Genomic DNA, 19,541 nt, shown 5'->3' with positions numbered 1-19,541 from the left:
AAGAAATAAATCTACAATCATGCTGGGAATATTTTCATGCTCCCATCAGTCTTACGGGAAAAGCAAACAAAATCATAAAGATACAAGATTTGACCAATGAAAAAAGTAAAATTGACCTAATGGACAAGTACAATAAACTGTCCCCAACCACTACATAATTTTTTCAAGTACATGTGGAATTTTTTTAAAAAATGACCATGTGCTGGGCTTTGAGATAAATTTTAATAAATTACACAAAAAATTGAAATCATAGTTTCTGACCCATAATGCATTTAAGTTAAAAAAATTGTTTTAAATCTAAGTAGAAAATTACCATATACTTTAAACTTAAAAATTATACATGTAAACAACTTTTGAGTCAAAGAAGAAATCAGAGTGGAAATCAGAAAATATTTTGAGTAATAATGAAAATAACTGAATTATAATGATAACACTGCACATCAAAACTTGTGGGATGAACTAAACCATGATATAAGAAAACATTAGCTTTGGGGCGCCTGGGTGGCTCAGTACGTTAAGCGTCTGCCTTCAGCTCAGGTCATGATCCCGGGGTCGTGGGATCGAGCCCCACATCGGGCTCCCTGCTCGGCGGGAAGCCTGCTTCTCCCTCTCCCACTCCCCCTGCTGTATTCCCTCTCTCGCTGTCTCTCTATCAAAACAAATAAATAAAATCTTTAAAAAAAAAAAAGAAAACATTAGCTTTGAACACATATTAGAAAAGGAAGAGACTAAAAATCAAGAGACTAGTAGTTAGTGAAAGAAATACACAGAGATGATTAAACCTTCAAAAGTTGGTTCTTAGATAACTAATAAAATTCACACAACTCTGGCAAGACTAATCATTAAAAAGATAAACATACAAATAGTATCAGGAGTATAAAAGGGAACATGCCAATAAATTTGCCAATGCATTTATGACAATAAATGTATGAAATGGAAAAATTTTTCAAAGAAACAATATGCCGAAAGAGCCTCAAGAAGGAAAATAAAATATGAATATTCATACAACTATTAAATTGAATCTGCAATTAATCTTTTATTAATTTCCTACATCTCAGTAAAAGTACTTTGTAGATGTGGCACAAAATTCAACCAACCACTGTCTGTTTGCAATAGTATGACTAAGTATTCTAGACACTATAGGTTGGGGAGAAAGATTCATAGAATCTCTTTAGTAGTTTATAATCTGTCCATTGAAACATATAAGAGGCATATGGAAGAGATAAGATTTAGATAATGACATTTGGGAAGAAAAAAAAAAGTGTGTACATAAACACACAGTCCTTTACTGTGAACTACCTTTGTCCTAGACTGTTCACTTCTGTTCCATTCTCCTCTTTAATTATAGGTTCCTTTAAGGTGTTTTTAAATATGGTTAGTAGAATGGCTTATTTTCGGGAAGGAGGACTGTTTAAGAAATAATCTACTATATGAAATATGTGCTCTGCTAACCTGTGACCAAAGGAACTGAAAGTCTCCAAACCTCCCCAGATGGTTTGTACTTGGCCAGTGATGCTACTGGCTGCATGTATGGGGATTTATTAGTTGATGTATTTATCTCAATGGATTGCCTCATTAAGTTTGCAGATGTTCTGTCAATGGAAGACCTTTAAAAAAAATTATACTGTTTTTATTAGAGTTTTCCAATGCATAATCCAGAATAAGAGAGTTAACACATTTCAGCACAGAACAAAGTAACATGTATTTAAATCTCATGGGAGGAAAAGCCTTTAACTTGTACTCAGACAGTTAAGATTGAACATGTTGAATTTGAGAAAAAAAGGTAAAAGTATACAAATTCCAACCTAAAAGTCACCATTTGGTCAACATGGGATTCGGTGTGCATCAGCTAATCATGTTGAACTAAGTGCACATATATTCTGAGTTAGCTCCCCTCTCAGGAAAGAATTCAGTGTTCTAATACTGCTACAGCTCTTCAAGCAAAAGGCACAATGATGGTTTTCCATCAAGCAAAGTATACTCAAATAATGTGTTTCAGGGGAAAGATAAAACAATTCCAGATACCATTTGATTATAACAACAGACATCTCTGCTGTTCTGGTGACTTCAGAATATTTCTAATTTTAATAGACCGTATGGCTGCAGGTAAACCTCTATGAATAAAGGCATAAGAAGAGACTTTAAATCATGAAAAAATTAAGTGCTCTATTTCTACTTAAGCTAACTTAAAAGGACAGAACTAAAAGTTGAAGGCAAAGAGGTTTACTTTTAACATATAGCGGAATGCGGAATATCTTTCTATGTATACAGTCCCTTTAAAGGGTCCAAAACTGTATTCACATTACCAGTTTATGCTAGGTTCGAGAAACCATCCCTGAAGTACAGGTTATACTGTACTGAAGAATATTTAGACGTTTTGAGGGTCAACATTTAGAGTGTAGATACTGAAAGCCACTGCAAGGTATATTATTTTCTTGGTTAACTTTTCTCTCATTGATAGCAAATACTGTTGTTTATCTTGAAAATAAACAAATTTGAAATTCTTTAAAAATATGCTTCATACTTCAGATCTCTAGCACAGTTTTATTTACTTATTTATTTTTTATTGTATGGTTCCATTTATTCCATGATTTATTGCGTATAACACCCAGTGCTCCGTTCAATACCTGCCCTCCTTAATACCCATCACCGTGCTAACCCATCCCCCCACCCCCCTCCCCTCTAAAACCTCAGTTTGTTTCTCAGAGTCCATAGTCTCTCATGGTTTGTCTCCCTCTCCGATTTCCCCCCCTTCATTTTTCCCTTCCTGCTATCTTGTTTCAGAGGTACAGGTCTGTGATTCATCAGTCTTACACAATTCACAGCACTCACCATAGCACATACCCTCCCCAATGTCCATCACCCAGCCACCCCATCCCTCCCACCCCCCACCACTCCAACAACCCTTAGTTTGTTTCCTGAGGTTAAGGATTCCTCATATCAATGAGATCATATGATACTTGTCTTTCTCTGACTTATTTTGCTTAGCATAATACCCTCTAGTTCCATTCACGTTGTTGCAAATGGCAAGATTTCATTTTTTTGATGGCTGCATAACATTCCATTGTGTATATATACCACATCTTCTTTATCCATTCATCTGTTGATGAACATCTTGGCTCTTTCCATAGTTTGGCTATTGTGGACATTGCTGCTATAAACATCAGGGTGCATGTACCCCTTCGGATCACTACATTTGTATCTTTGGGGTAAATACCCAGTAGTGCAATTGCTGGGTCATAGGGTAGCTCTATTTTCAACTTTTTGAGGAACCTCCATACTGTTTTCCAGAGTGGCTGCACCAGCTTGCATTCCCACCAACAGTGTAGGAGGGTTCCCCTCTCTCTGCATTCTCGCCAACATCTGTCGTTTCCGGACTTGTTAATTTTAGCCATTCTGACTGGTGTGAGGTGGTATCTCACTGAGGTTTTGATTTGTATTTCCCTGATGCTGAGTGATGTTGAGCACTTTTTCATGTGTCTGGATGTCTTCTTTGGACAAATGTCTGTTCGTGTCTTCTGCCCATTTCTTGATTGGATTATTTGTTCTTTGGGTGTTGAGTTTGATAAGTTCTTTTTTTTTTTTAAGATTTTATTTATTTATTTGACAGAGAGATAGACAAAACAAGTAGGCAGAGTGGCAGGCAGAGGGAGAGGGAGAAGCAGGCTCTCCGCTGAGCAGGGAGCCAGACGTGGGGCTCGATCCCAGGACCCCAGGATCATGACCTGAGCCGAAGGCAGCCGCTTAACCAACTGAGCCACCCAGGTGCCCCGAGTTTGTTAAGTTCTTTATAAATTTTGGATACTAGCCCTTTATCTGATATGTCATTTCTAGCACAGTTTTAATATCAATTTTTGTTAATGAGATTATTGGTAGTGTGTTTTCATTCTAAAAAATTGGTTGCAGATGCTTGGAGAAGAAAGGATTTCTTTAAAATTACTGTTGTTAATAGCATAATTCCTAACTTTAAGATTAATTAAACCATAGTAAATTCAACCAAGATCTCCTTAGCATTCTTTTATGAAAATTAAAACTAAATCTCATGGAGTTTTGTTAAGTAAATAAAGCAATGTTACAGAGCCTCTGAAGGTCATAGGTCATAGTAGCCTCATGGAGTGACATCATATACACATTTATGTCCTGATTTTTAGATTCCACCCTCTCTGTTGTAGAGAGATACAAATGCGTAAGGAGGATAGGATAGCTGTTTTTTGGCCAGATGAGAAGTGCCATCTTGGAAAGATAGGAAACAGAAGACCAGATTTCTGTAACTTTTCAAAGAACAGAGTATATGTGTTTCTCACCAAGTAAGACATTAGAAAGTCCAACAAAACTTCATTGAACATCTGTGAACTGACTGCTCATTGCTTTCACACTTACTGCAATCTTTAGAACAACAAAGCAATTTAATAACATGCATTAGGAATATAGATCCTTAATAATCATAACAGTATTATACACCCAAGGAGCAAGCAGTAACACTTTAGAATCATTCACCCATTCCTTATTCACTCTAGGAATTTAATTATTATCCTGAAAGCATAGTGATTTGAATGCCCAGTATCTGCTTAAAGCCCACCCTTTTGTTTTTTTCCTTTTGTCTACCTTTGTGGTCTCCAAATTTTTGTGAGCTAGAGAATTAAGGTCTAGTACTATATTGAAAACTATACAAATAAAGCAAATTAAAAAAAATGTAGATATGTTTTCCATAAAGATGTGTTCTCACAGGAAATACATTTAAGAGCTATTTCAGCTCACTGTTCGCAGGTTTAAAAAAAATGATTCAATAATAAGAATCCCATTGACATTCGAAATAATGTATTCATTTTTACTACTTTGGGTACTATATCTCATACTTAGTTTTTATTGTCTCATAAGTATATGATAAGGTATAATCAGAACTTCGTAATTTAAAATTAAAAATTGCATCGTGAGGACACTTTTGAAAGAAGAGAACACTAGTATAGTGGTTAATTATAAGTTAAGAAGATCTGCGATGCCTGGGTGGCTCAATTGGTTAAGCGTCTGCCTTCAGCTCAGGTCATGATCCTAAGGTCCTGGGATTGAATCCCACATCAGGCTCCTTGCTCAGCAGGGAGTCTGCTTCTCCTTCTGCCTGACTCTGTCTCTCTCTGTCTCTCTGTCTCTGACAAATAAATGAATAAAATCTTTTAAAAAAATAAGTTAGGAAGATCAATGAAAACCAAGAAGTTTCCTGCCCAAGACATTAATTTTAATTTTAATTAAATCTTAATGAATTACTAAAAACAAATCTAAAGACAATTGCTGATTATTAAATACCAAATTCTTTGACATTTACATGTCGTATGAAAAGAATCAGAGAAGGGATTTTATAAAGAGATCTGTTTATAAATGAAATTTCAAAATTCCAAAGCAAAATTTCAAAAGTAGCCATCCAAGCAGATGTCCACACATCATAATGTTAAGGCAATAACATTCCCAAAAGCTGGTGAGCACAGAGCAATGCATAAAGACTTCAACATAAGAGTTACAAGATGTATTTCTTAGTTACCAATACTGATCTTTCTGGACACTAGAGTGACAAATAAAAATTGGAGTCCACTCCATGATATACTTCCCTGTCCAAAGATTAGTTTCCAGTTATAGATAATATATGGGAAGCAAAGATTAAGCAGGGTATTTCCTGCATCACTTATTTTTCTCAAGTAAACCGAGGTTAGAACTTATTACTCAAAAATGCAATCCATGAACCAACAGCATCAGCATCACCTGGGAGCTTGTTCAAATGCAGGACCTCAGTCCCCACCCCAAATCTACTCGATTAGAATGGGTGTTTTAAGGGGATCCCCAAGTGTTTATCATTTAATAAGTCAGTCTTAAAATGGTTCCCCTGAGATAGTTTTATGCCCAAGAACACAGAATACCCTGCCAGGCTCTGTAGTGTCTACTGCATTCCGTTTCAGTATTGGGGAGCATGCAAATCTTAAGGGTACTCACAACCTTGCCATAAATGGACCTACATCTTGGCTCATGCTCAAGAGGTCTGTATCTAAGAAGGTTAGATCCCCCTTTCTTCAGTCACTGCCAAAGAATAAATACAAAGGAAACCAGATTTTCACAAACCCCCTCTGCCTTCAGTTGACATTCTTTAACAGCATTACTCCAAAAGGACTTGTTAATAAATTTTTGGTTTGAGTTGTGGGTTTTTTGCAACCATTTCTCACAACTGACTATGGCAGTGTCTTTTAATTGTAATGTAAGAGATTTATTGTGGAAGTAAATTTTAAGAATGTGAAAATATTCTGTATTTTATCTATACATCCCTCAAAACTCTAACTTCTAAAAAATATATATAGCAACTATGAACAACTCCTCAAAAGGCCTTTATAATACTTTTGGTGGACATTACACACCATATGCTGTGCTTCTCCTGTTTATCTCTGATTATGGTATCTTTTCACCCAGGAGATCTTTTCATATTAATAAAGACAGCAAACCCCTGTTATTAAAATTTGCACAGAATTTATTAAGAAAGTCAAAATACAGTGAATCTATTGAGGCAAACAAGTCAGGTTTTTGGGCTGAAGTTCAAGTTGCCTTAACACACAACCTGTCATTTTTACAAATCCATGAAAAATGAGTGAGGAATTTGGCTCTTAAATAATTTGGTCATGCCATTTAAAGCTCTTTACTTTTTCTTTTTTTGTTAAAAAGTGAAGAAAATATATTTAAATTACTCATATTCCCACTTTCAAGTAGTTATTTTCAGTTGGTCCAAATGCATATATTGTTTGTATTTGCCTTAAGTCAACATACCCTTTGTATTTTGCCTCTTTTACCTAATATTATATAAGAAACATTTTCCCATGATTCTACACTGTCTTCATAATGATCATTTTTAATGACTTCATAGAAGTCCATCCTAATGAGATATATTCTATTTGCCCATTATTTTATTGTTAGACCTTTAGGTTGTTTCTAACCTCTTGAATAGTCTCCAACCTAGATATTTGTACATAAAATACAAGGAAGCATAGGCAATGACAATATGAATGACTTGACAGAAATCAATTAAGATAACAAGTCTTCTACATAAATGTGCCAATAAACTTAATTCAAACATACCCTCCAAAAATGCACAAATGGCCTGTCACGAAATAAAAAAATAAATACAAAGAACCTTCTTATGTGCTCTATATGATTATAAAAAATAATCTATAATTTAATCTTTGTTGTAAACCGCTTCTCTGGACTGAAGAAACCACCTCCAATCTAGTAAATGCTAACAGCATATAGTTTAAATGAAAGTATGAACAGACACCGAAGGCCCATTTAAACAGATGTCATAATCAAAAAAATATTTACCCCACTTACATGTATTAGTTAATAGATGTCAAAATGGCCAGCTTGACAGGAAGAGAAGAATGGGGCCACTTCAGTTACAGATTTCATTGAATCTCCCCAGAAGTTCATTTTTATTGGCCTCATATTCAGTCCAAAAGTGTTGCATAAGCCCCTTCCTGGCAAGCAGGAATACATCGTCAATTTCCTTGACAGTTTTGGAAGTCTACTATTCAAATTGCTCTTTCACCATCCCAGTCTCCATGGAAGGTTCCAATATGTTAACATAATTCTAGATTCACTATTCTCAAATGTGCTGGCATCTGAGCAGCTCTCTGAAGGAGTCTTCTTGAGTGGCCAGATATGTTTAAAAAATTTTAGAGGTGACTCCAACTTTATATTTCTCTTACACACATACATACCATTCATACAGTGTGTCCTTGGCAACTACTCAATTTTTAAAAGGTTTTTTAAACTCCAAATGACATGATGGGTTATAATAATAATGCCAAGTAAATATTTATTGAGTGCCTATGCGGTGCTAGGTGCTGTTCTAAGCACTTTATTAACTTACTCAATCCTCACAATAATCCTAAGAGGAAGGGACTATATTATTTCTGCCGCTTACTATAGAGGAAATTCAAATACAGAGAGGTCAAGCAACTTGCTCCAAGTAGGAGGATGCAGGAAGAAAGCTATGGAACAGTAAAGTCACGATTCAAATCCAGGTGTTCTGGCTTGAGAGTCTAACCACCTAACCACTACAGTGACTGTCTTACCACTTGATCATTTGAGGGTCTTCTGTGTTGGCCTTCTTCCATTTTTTCAGTTTCCTCTTGAGAAAAGCAAGATAATGGTGGATGTATAACCCTGTAGACCTCAAGCAATTGATGATTTCTTGGTTTTCCTGCCTCTAAATGGGTAGGTATCATTGTCTGCCAATCAGATGGAACTCTTTTTGCAAATGACTAGAATAATATTTGGGGGTTTTTCTTAGAAGCCTAAAAAATGTTTCAGTACTAAAGTGAAGGAAAATATGTGTGCAACTAAAACTATATGTAATTTTGAATTTTCAGTCTGAAATAATAATGGATAATTCTTTTATTTTTTGTACTGGAAAATTAAAGCTGAGACTTCAAGTCATTTTTACCAAAAGTACCTAGCTAAAACTTGGAGATACTAAAATGTAAAATAAATGACAATTATGGATAATATTCACTCAGTGGCATGCTTGGAACAAGAGACAGAGTCATTCTCAACATCCTCTCTTCTAACATGTTAACTCCTACTTCTTTAGCAGTGATCACCCTCAGGCCACTTTAATGATCCTGCTTTTTTTTTTTTTTTAAAGATTTTTATTTATTTGACAGAGAGAGATACAGCGAGAGAGGGAACACAAGCAGGGGGAGTGGAGAGGGAGAAGCAGGCCTCCTGCCAAGCAGGGAGCCCGATGCGGGGCTCGATCCCAGGACCCTGAGATCATGACCTGAGCCGAAGGCAGACGCTTAATGACTGAGCCACCCAGGCGCCCCATAATGATCCTGCTTTTTTTTTAAAAAAAGCAAAGGGGCACCTGGGTGGTGCAGTCAGTTAAGCATCCAACTCTTGATTTCAGCTCAGGTCATGATCTCAGGGTCCTGAGATCGAGCCCCATGGCAGGCTCTGCACTCAGCATGAAGTCTACTTGACATTCTCTCTCTCCCTCTCCCTCCGCCCCTGCTCTTGCACATGCACACACATGCTATCTCTCTCTCTCAAATAAAATAAATTAAATTTTAAAAAAAAGCAAAACCAGTCATTGAATTTCCCTAGCTTTTTGACAATCTCCGATTCAAAACTGGATCCCATGGTTTTAAATCCTCTCTATAACCATGCAATACAGGCCTACCTAAATCCTAAAAGAAGCTCCTAAAACTCTATTGAGACAACCTACAGTTCCTCTGGAGTGCATTCCCTCAGCTGCAGTAAGTGAAATAAATCTAACTTGGACTACAGGGTTTTTTCCTAGTCCTCTTTGGTCGATGGGCTATAACAGTTGTCTAGATCATTTGACTAGATGAAAGATGGTGCTAAGGTACACTGAAGAACAATCTTTGGGAGAAAACTGACAATTCCATTTTGAATATGTTGAGTGTAGCGTGCTTTTGAGAAATTCAAGCAATGTTAAAGAAGCACTGGTGTGTAAGGGTCAATATAGAACAAAGGGAAGCATGAATGCAAGTTTAGAAGTTATCAACATGTAGATGGAAATTGAAGCTAGGATATGGATGAGATACTCAGTGCAAAAAGCACAGGGAGAGAAGAGTGGGGAAACTAGGACTGAATCTTTAATGACTCCAGTATGAAGATTCTGTAGAGGAGGATGAGCAATAAAGGAGGCTGAGAAAGCACATTCAGAGATAAACTAGAAAGACCAAGAATATATCATCATATGAACCACAGAAGAAGATATTTCAGGGCCTATGGAGTGACCAGTGGTTGAAAGCATTTGAGAGATCAAGTAAGAAGAGAATGGAAAATTTTCCTTTGGAGCTCACTGATATTTTTTGTGAGAGATTTTTCAGAATTTTGATGGAAGGAGAAGCCAGATTAAGTGGATGAAGAGTAAGTATGAGGTAAGGAAAGTGAAAAAAGAAAGGTCTTCCAGAAGAAGGGACAGTGTGGTAATGCTATATATAGTGGTTAAAGGAATGGATTCTAGAGAGAGACTGATAAGCGTTCAAATTCTAGTTGTGTCCCTCACTAGCTGTGTGACCTTGGTTAGGTTACTTAACTGATTTGTGCCTCATTTTTTCTGTCTGTCAACTGGTGGGGGAAATAGTAACAGACCACTTGGGGTTGTGAGAAGGAATAGATCAATTAACAGAGACCTTCGTAAATAGTAACCTCTTAATAAGGATTAGCAACAATTATTACAAAAACATGAGACGGCATGTCTCTATAGGGGCCTGAAAGTAGATTTGATGTGAACGGTGAGTATGGAGATAAGACCACAAAGAGGTTTGACAGGATCCTAGATCTAGAAGACCTTGAATGCCATGCTAAAGAGGTACATTTCCTCTCACAGCATAAGGATTCATTGAGGGAGTTTAAGAAGAGAGTGATATGATTATATTTCTATTTTAGAAAAATCACTGTGCAATAGGCTAGAGGATGGATTGAAGGGAGGCCAGAAAAACAGGAGCACATTTCAGAAACCTAAGTGAAAAGTGATAATGCCTGGATTAAGGCAGGGGAAGTAGAAATGGAAAAGAAAAAAAATAATAATCCAAGGGGTAAAATTATCATGACTTTGTTACTGATTGTGTATCATAGGTGAGGGAGAGAATGAAGTCTAGGATACACCTTTCACCTCCCTCCAAGTTTCTAGTTTGGTTGGCTAGCTGAGTAGTATGGCCATTTACTGAGGAAGAAAGTCTAGGTTTGCTTGAGAATTAGGATTATTGTTCAATATTTTGGGTATGCTGTGTCTGTGCAACACCCAAATGATAAAGATATCCAATATGCAACCTAGAGCCCATAGGAAAGTTAGAGCTCAAGATCCATAAATGGTTGTCTAAGTTATGAGTATTCAAGTGATTACTGAGGAAGAATATCTAGAGAGAGAAGAGTACTTGGAAAAAAATAAAAAACGTTATTCAGAGAATTTATGTAGGAAAATAGCATCAATTGACAATAAACAAATGTTAAGCTTCAGGGGAAAGTGGTATATGGTGAAAAAGATGAAGGCCTCAGTGGAAAAGGACAGCAGCAGTGGGAGAATGAGAGAGAATAAGGAAGAACTCAGCAGTATAGACATAAGAACATGATGGGGCTAGCTGATGGGAAGTGCATGTGTTTTGTTCAGGTGACAAGGCGAAGGCATGTAGTTCCAAGTTTTTGGTGATTCAGAGGCCATAAAGGCCTCTGATGGTTGCTTTCTGTGTATGATAATTATTATTCCAGGCCTCTGATGGTCACATTCTGTGTATGATGTTGTACACTTAGCCTGAGTCAAACCCCTTTTTCCTTACCTTCTAGCCTGGTGAGCTCTATGAGCTCTACTCATATTTCATGACCCACCTCAAAAGCCAGTTTCTCTGGAACTCTTCCCCAAGTGACCTTAGCAGGCTTAATTTTTCCTTCTTCTAAGTTTCCACAGTATATTGATATACCTGTGTCAGTAAGTAAAACATTCCCGCTCTACAGTGGAATTCAAAGACATGTACATAATTTTCCCAAGGTGACCCAGGTTTTCTGGCTCCCAAGATCAGTATTATTTCATTATATCACTGCTCCCCTTCTTCTCCAGGAACATCAAGAACCTCATGGCTACAAACTTTTAGCCACTACCGGAGTTTGTTTGTTCATTTGGCTAAGAAAGTATATAAAGGCCTGTGTTAGATAAGGTTGAAGTGAAGAGAGAGAGACTTTGCAGAGTAGACTTAGGTGCCCTTTGCCAACCTCTTACCTTTCCTATAGATCAGCAACATCATTTCTCCTGCCCTCCTTCCCACAGTCTCATTTGAAGAGATACTTTATTTTTCTAAGGGTAATTCTGTTATCTGTGCTCGTAAGTCCTGACCCACAGTTATACTCCAGAACAAGGGCAAATACCTAAAAAATAAAATAGATGTTTGAGAAGGAAAAAAAGGACAACTACCGCTAGACTCTGTGTTCTGTATCAATACCACCCCCCTTCCTTGCCTTTTTATTATAAAGTTTGAGGTTAAGATCATGGTTGAGGGGAAGCCACAACTCTATGTCTCCACTTCCTGCCTTTATTCATTGCCAGTTCAGAGCAACCAGATGCCTCTCTGCCATCCCAGCAACTGGCCAGTGCCCTTGCTGGCATCCATATCATTAGACCCAAAGGACTCTTTCTTGACCATGCTATGGTATCTGCCATTGTTGAGGATTTGCATCTTTAAACTTTCTTAAACTATAGCTGTCATTCAACTTGACCACATTCTTTTCTTCTTTCACCAAAGGGTGAACCTGGGCAGCCATATTTTATACTAAGACCACAGGTGATAGGAGTGAGAGTAGACACCTGGTCAAGGTAGTCTAGATCCCTGATTGTGACCTGGCTCAAAAAGAAGAGTCAGACCTATCAGATTCTCTCTTTCTTAGGAATTGAAATAGAAAACACTTTGGCATGGGAGCTAAAAGGTCATGTTGTATAAAGAGATTCTGGAGGCAACATTTGACCATGTGAACCCAAAATTATGAGGGTCAGAAACTACAAATGAGCAGAGGAAGACATCCTGAGAGAGAAGAGATAAAGCCAATACAGAGAGAAACAGGCCATAAGATTTAGGGAGGTGGAGGGAACATCTGACCCCCAAGAACTTGCTTCCCAGAAGCCAAAAGAGCCACTTTACTTTAGAGTTTTCTCCTTCCACTCTTTGTTCACTCCCAGCCTTCTTTGCAGACTATTCTGTTTGTCATTCAAATATTAATTTTTTCCTTTGAGGGCTGTTCTTGGGCCTTTTTCAATCTATATGCTTTCCAAGAAACATGGTCATGGCTTCCAAAACTGCCTGTATCTGATGATGCTCACTCAGATTTAATTTCTAGGCTAGCTTTCCCTCCTGAATCTCTCTCCTGAGCTTTTGGGCATGTTTACCCAACTGCCTGAAGGACATTGCCATTTCCCATGGGTATTCCCCTAGCACCTCAAAATCAACATGTCTAAAATTAAACTTTCCTGTCAAAAGCACTTCTCCTCTGATACTCCTTTTCAGTGAAGGAAACTTGCCACTGAAAACCAAAATCACACTAGACTCCTCTCTCCTTCCAAACCGTTTAAACATTAAGTCATTGTCATTCAATCTCTTACATTTCTCTTCACTGCCTCCCCTCTCCAGTGCCACTCCTACTCTCTAAGTTCAGAGCCTCATAAGAACCTCCTGGTTTCCTTGGCATCAATCTCCTACCCCCGCCAATAACTCTTCTATGGCCTTCCCATTTTCTTACAGGAAAATCCAAACTCTTTAGCATGGCATCCAAATCTCCCATGATGCTTTTCCTGGTTACTTCATCAACATAATCTTTTGCTGCACTCCATCTAACCATAGTTCCAAAGTATCCAGACTTTCTGTGACTCTCACAGTATCTCAAGTGTTGCCTCCATCTGGACTTTGCCCTCACTGATCCCTCCTAGGAAGGCTAACATCCCTTTCTCTTCTAGTCAACACATTCCTACATTGTCCTTTAATATTTACGATGTTTTCTCCACATATAAGTCACTGTCTTTTTTATGATGTCCTAACTTTGTACAGATGAATATGACTTTATTGCACTTACTTTTAAAATGTTTGTTCCTCCGTCCATCCTGGAGGGGCAGAAAACATATCATTTTTACTGTTTGTCCTATGCCTAGCAGTGAACACGTTCAGAACATGCTGTGGAGAAAAGGGAGGAAATGAATACACTGATCCTCCATGGGAAAAAACTAGCCCTTCCTCTGAGAGAAAAGAATAATGCCAGGTAAGTGAAGTCATGAAATTTTATGGTCGTAATTAAAAATGCCTAACAAAAACGGAAAAAAAAAAATCCTCTCCTACACAAGAGAAAGAAAGGGCACCATCCTCTTCCTCAGAAAGTGTAATGTTGCCTCAGTAATTGTAAGCAGAAACCTCTAAAAGGTAGACCGTCTATTTCCCATAAGGATCACTGAGCAAGATGAAACAATTTCCCGGACTAAACAGAAACCCTCAAAAATATAAAGATTTTACATCTACACTCCTATCTTCACGAGATATCAGGGATATGAGGCTGGAATTTGCTCCATTTAGATCCTGATAAACAAAGTGAAAATGGAGCCCATCACAGAGAATGGTCCCAGTACTCTGGCAGACACAGGCAGGAAAGACTCTGTCACAGCTGATAACATTGCTAAAGAGTCAATTAGTCCCTAATTAGCTGAGCAGCCCCGCTGCTGCCCGGCTTGAGGACAGTTTAAATAGGAATGTTTCTTAGTAACAATCTCTGTTTAGGATGTAATAAATGACTCATTCAATCCAGGATGGGAGAGGATCTTGCTGCTCTAGCCTGGGTCCTCTGGGACTGAAGTGCTAAAGGAGAGATCAGGGCTATGAATCCGTATTCAAGTGTTCCTGTCCTTTGCCCACGCTAAGTGCATGATCATGTGCCACCCACCAGTCTAGGAGTAAAGGAAACTGGCTACAGCCTAGGAGACACACTAAGAGAGCCTGGGGAGGGCACCCTGAAGAAGGCACAGGAAATAGGGAGGGGCCCTTGCAAGAAGGGTTCCATTGGCCAAGGGCCCAGCACTTTAACAGCTTCTGGGGAAAGGACCTGGGAAAAAGAACTTTTGCCTGGTAAATGCAAGCTGAATATTCTAATCAAGAGTGGGAAGCTGGGGGCACCTGGGTGACTCAGTCGTTAAACGTCTGCCTTCCGCTCAGGTCATGATCCCAGGGTGCTGGGATCGAGCCCCGCATCAGGCTCCCTGCTCGGCGGGAGGCCTGCTTCTCCCTCTCCCACTCCCTCTGCTTGTGTTCCCTCTCTTGCTGTGTCTCTCTCTGTCAAATAAATAAAATCTTAAAAAAAAAAAAAAGTGGGGGAAGCTGTTTCAGCTTCTACATTGTGAGAATGATTGTCTTCCTTGACATTTCCTAGGGGAGTTGGGGATAAGCAATGCATAATTCCTCCCTTGGCCATTCTTCTGTCCCAGGGCTCCAGGCAGAGTTGAGTTGGATGCTTGCTCATGTTTCCTCTGTCTGACATAGTCTCTTCCCATCCTAGTTACTGCTTTCTTATTCTCCAGGTGTCCTCATATGTGTCAATTCCTGTGGGAAGCATTTGCTGATATTCTGCCCATACCTCCACCACCACCCAAGTGAAGGGTAAGAACATCATCTTGGTCACTCCCATGTATGCTTATTAGGGCACATAGAATGTAAATTGCATGCCTACTTCCTTATCTGCCTAGTGGAACCTAAGTTCCTCAAAGGCAAGAACCACGTGATACACCTTTGAATCTCCAGATTCTGACCTGCAACATTGTCTAATCTCACATGTTTAATGAAGGTTTATTGAAACTTTCTTAATAAGATGAAATAATATACAATATATTATGATTATATATAGTGTAAGATGAAATAACACAGAGCTGGTAATAGTGCAATATTCTAAACTGAAGTAGTAAAGACACTTTTATTGCAAGACAGCCTAAGTAGTAGGTCTGTGAAATGGGAATACAGAGGGCAAATCTAAACCATTTCTGTGCCATGGACCCCTTTGGCCATCTGGAAATGTCTTTGGGCCTCTTCTCAAACATTTTCTTTTAAATACAAAGTGAAATACATAATATGACAAAGGAAACCAATCATATTGAGATCATTACTAAAAATTTTTTTAAAGTTATAATTTAGTAGTATGTGTGTGTTTATTAACTCATTGAATAAAAAGATCATGTAGCAGTTCTAAAACTCTAATTTTTAAGTAACAGTAAATGTCAACAATATTTGAAGATCCCGGCCATAATGTAATGTGACACAGAAATATCTGTACTTTCTATTGGCAAGAGTCGCAAGTACTGCCAGTACTGCTGAGGTTTGTTGTCTACGTTAGAACTGAAGGAAACCCTAAATTACGATTAGCAATTAGAATAAAGAAGAACATTTTCTCCAAGCTCCCAAGATCACGGATGCCCTGAATTCTATCTGTGGATCCCCTGGGCTCAGTCAGTCCCCTGTCTGTGGAACACAGGGAAACAGAGCACCTAAAGTAACTACCAAGAATAGCAATTCTTTCATCTTTGGAGGAATGGTATCTTCTCAAATCAGTGAGGTCTCCACTTACACTCCACTTTATTTATATAAAATACAACAGTCTACAAGACTTACTAGAAAACTTCAGTAATAACAGCAGGGTGGTATTTGTTTAAAGATAATTATATAGATGAATGGCACAGACTAGTGAGCTCAGAAATCAGCCCACACCTGTTCAGTCAGTTGACTTTTGACAAAGCTGCCAAAGCAATTCAGTGGGTTTAAATACTTTTTTCAACAAGTGTTGCAAACAACTGCATATCAAAATGAAAAACCAAAAAAGCTTAACCTTTACCGCATATCACATACAGGTTACTTGAAATGGATCTTTGACCCGAATGTAAAAAACTGCTAGAAGACAACATAGGAAAAAATATTTGTGACCTTTGGTTAAGGAAAGATTTCTTGGCACCAAAAACATGAACCATAAGTGAAGATTTCACAGATTGGACTTCATCAAATTTAAAATGTCTGCCCTTCAAAAGACATGTTAAGAAAATGAAAAGACAGTCCACAGATTGGTAAAAGAAATGAAAAATTAGCAAAGCTCCTACCTGATAAAGAGCTTGTATGCAGAATACAAAAAAAGACACACACACACATACAAAAAAAAAAAAAAACCTCAGTAAAAGGAAAGGCAAAAGATTTGAACAAATATTTCACCAAGAAATATATACAAATGGCAATGAACATGTGTAAAAATATTCATCATTAATCATCAAGAAAATATGAATTAAAAGCACAAGGAGGCAGGGAGATACCACTACACAACCTTTCAAATGACTAAAATTAGAAGGATTGATAATATTGTTAGAGCCCACATAAAACAAAGAGAGCTCTGAAGATTGCTCAGGCAAATGCAAATGCTACAGTTATTTTGGAGAACAGTTTGGCAGATTTTTTATAAAGTTAAACATACACTTACCATATGACCCAGCAATTCCACTCACAGATATTTACCCAAGAGAAACGAAAACATATGTCCACACAGCAAATGTTAATAGTTGCTTAGCTGAAAGTCTATCACCAGCAGAATGGATAAAATTATTATGATATATTCATACGATGGAATACTTCTCAACAACAAGCAATGGACTACATGTATATGCAACAACATGGATGAATTTCAAAAGCATTACGCTAAGTGGCTAAGTGAAATAAGACAGACACAACAGGTTACATTCTGTATGATTCCATTTGTATGACATTCTAGAAAAGTTGAAACCGTAGAAACAGAAAACAGATCGGTCACTGGTTGCCAGTGGGCTGTGTGTAAAGAAAGGGATCGTCTACAAAGGGGCATAAGGGAACTTTCTGGGGTGATGAAAATGTCCCATATGTTAATTTGGGTGGTGAATGCGTGATTTGTATGTTTGTCAAATACATTAAACAGTACACTTAAAAAGGGTGAATATTGCTGCATATAAATAATTGCATCTAAATAAAACTTGACTTTTTAAAAAATTCTAAAGTTTTATCAGAGAGACATTATAAATGGTATTTTGTTACTAGAGCTAAATTGTCCTTTCAAAGAATTCAGTCTTAGGATTTTCCCCCAAAATGAAAGGCATTTGTGCATACTCTACAGAGAGGAACAGATGCATTGGCTCAGTGTCTTATTGAGTTTGTACGCTATTTGGAAATTGGATTGCTTTGACAAATTACTTGCTAGCCAGGAAAAGCATTAAGGGATTATTTGTCCACCATGATTTCAAATTTTTCCCTAATGATAAAATCATTTGAAATAAAAGGCGGCAGCCAAAGTAGTTTTACTCAGGGAGATATTATTTCATATATAGACATGTAAGAAACAGTATAAGCAAGAAAAGGAAATATACTCTAATTTTTAAATTTTTAAACTTTAAGTGTTATAAATAACAGCAGCAAATAATTTCAATCCTAAATAGCACATATTTCAGATTTCCTTATAATCGCTTCTCAACTTAAAGACTTGAAATCACATGTGAATGTGGGTGTTTAAACTTCACTTTGCAATTTGAATCTTTACTTCTCAGGCCACTTTAATACCTGTTTTAATGCTGTTTGAGGATACTGTTGGATTATATTGCTGTTTTTACTTGTTTATGTGCTCTAATGTTTTCCTACTGTGCTAGAGAACATTTTGCTTTAACAGCATTCTATGTATTTCAAGAATTTCTTTGTGAGTGATGTGTCTTTCAATAAAGCAAAGAGAAACTTCAAAATCTTCATAAAAGCAGTGTCCTTCATTTACTCGTTTATAGAACAGTAACATTATCTGCCTTACCCAAAATAATTTTTTTTCATTCATAGTAAATGAAGAACCAACCACCACTTATTTTAAATGAGTGTCTGTGTAACTGCCAAATTAAATGAATTAATCTTTACCTTTGGGTCTTGTACTGTCATAATGTTAGTTGTTTTAATGAACTGATGATAATTTATTTTTTATTCAATTTTTTGCCAGAAAGGCGAAACTAAGTTCAAATATTTTTCATTTTTTCCAAAGATATGTTTGATCTCCCAGTAAGTGTTCACTGTGTTTACATGATATCTCTTCTTTTGTATATCTAGATCTGCTGCTAATACACTAGCTGCTAGCCACATGGGCTTATTTAAATTATTTAAAATGAAAAGTTGCATTTCTCGGTCACACTGGACAAATTTCATGTGGTCAATAGCCATATGTGGTTTGTGGCTATCCTGTTGGAGGGCACAGATATGTAATATTTCCATCATTGTCATAGTTCTTTCGGACAGGGGTGGTCTAAATCAGGGTCAGGAAACATTTTTCTTGAAGCGCCAAATAGTAAATATTTTAGAATTTATGGGCCAACAAGCAAAACTGAGGCTGCTATTTAGGTAGTTAAATAATCATTTGAAAAATAGATCCACTTAAAGATAGAAGAAAAAAATAAGCATTCTTAACTTAATGGCTGTAGAAAGCAGGCAACAGACTGGATTTGAGCCATAGTTCGCCCACCCGCGGTGCAGATCTGTCAGTCCTTGATTCGTTAAGCACACCTTTATTGAGCACATCTATGTTTTATGCACTGGGCTACATATTAAGCAAAGTGTAGTGAACAAGAAAACATAGTCCCAGACCTTATGGAGTTCAGAACATAACAGGAAAAGCACTTTAACAAAAATTGCATGATTCATCAATTATTATAATTTAACAAATAAAATGAAAGGATGAACAGGATGTTATGAAAGGAAGTAACAGAGGAACCTAAACTTGTGTGAAAGATTGACTTGATTCTAAAAATTATAAATTATCTGCAACTAATATTAATCTGTAATATATGGCAACTACTGTTTCTTACAGTCTTTGTAGTTGACCCATGTGAGAAAGATGCTATAAAAGATCTAGCTAGTATTTCTAAATGGATTTATGTTTTTTTTTTAATTTGTTTATTTGAGAGAGAGAGAGCACATGAGAGGGGGGAGGGTCAGAGG

The 19,541-nt window shown here is 37.3% G+C and overlaps 1 protein-coding gene across 4 annotated transcripts in view; it reads left to right on the top strand.

The window, feature by feature from the left end:
• Positions 1-19,541, top strand: part of METTL25 (methyltransferase like 25) — a 150,762-nt gene that overhangs the window by 111,273 nt on the left and 19,948 nt on the right. The window contains exons 13-15 of one of the 4 annotated variants that reach the window (XR_004678703.1): positions 13,688-13,794; positions 15,098-15,176; positions 16,415-16,723. The gene's annotated coding sequence lies outside the window, so the exon portion shown is untranslated. Of the gene's footprint in view, positions 1-13,687; positions 13,795-15,097; positions 16,724-19,541 lie in introns of those variants that run through there. The other 3 variants (XR_004678702.1, XR_004678704.1, XR_004678701.1) reach the window with 3 other exon arrangements.

The sequence above is a fragment of the Mirounga leonina genome, unplaced genomic scaffold, assembly GCF_011800145.1.
Source record: "Mirounga leonina isolate KUSES-001 unplaced genomic scaffold, KU_Mleo_1.0 Mir_126, whole genome shotgun sequence".
In the NCBI taxonomy this organism is placed as follows: Eukaryota; Metazoa; Chordata; class Mammalia; order Carnivora; family Phocidae; genus Mirounga; species Mirounga leonina.
The sequence above is the reverse complement of the archived record's forward strand: the minus strand, read 5'-3'. Positions and strand labels throughout refer to the sequence as shown.